Source organism: Geospiza fortis, unplaced genomic scaffold (assembly GCF_000277835.1).
Source record: "Geospiza fortis unplaced genomic scaffold, GeoFor_1.0 scaffold133, whole genome shotgun sequence".
NCBI lineage: Eukaryota > Metazoa > Chordata > Aves > Passeriformes > Thraupidae > Geospiza > Geospiza fortis.
The window spans coordinates 74,107-74,635 of NW_005054675.1; positions in this window are offsets into that span (position 1 = coordinate 74,107).

Sequence of the window (529 nt, forward strand, 5' to 3'; positions counted from 1 at the left end):
TCCTGCTTTAGTTTGAAACAGTGTTTTTCTTTTGAACTCTAGGGGAATTGCAAGAAAAGTGGAGAGGGAGTTTTCACAAGGGTGTGCAGTGACAGGACAAGGGGGAATGGCTTTAAACTGAAGGAGGGTAGGTTTAGACTAGATATTAGGAAGAAATTCTTTACTGTGAGAGTGATGAGGTACTGGAAAAGGTTGGCCAGAGAATCTGGATGCCCCATCTCTAGAAGTGTTCAAGACCAGACTGGATGAAGTTCTGAGTAATCTGGTCTAGTGAAATGTGTCCCTTGCCCATGGCAGAGGTGTCAAAACTAGGTGATCTTTAAGGTCTCTTCCAACCCAAGCCAGTCTGTGATTCTGTGATTCTGTCTGGCCACAGTCTGAGCTGCAGTCCTTCCTCCTACCAAGTAAAATCAAAAAACATGTGTGAATTTGGAGGATGGAAATAATACATTAACTTCCAAGAGAAGAAGCAATCATGTCTTCCTGAAGAATGCACAACATGATGCATCCCAAGGAGGGATTGTTCAGC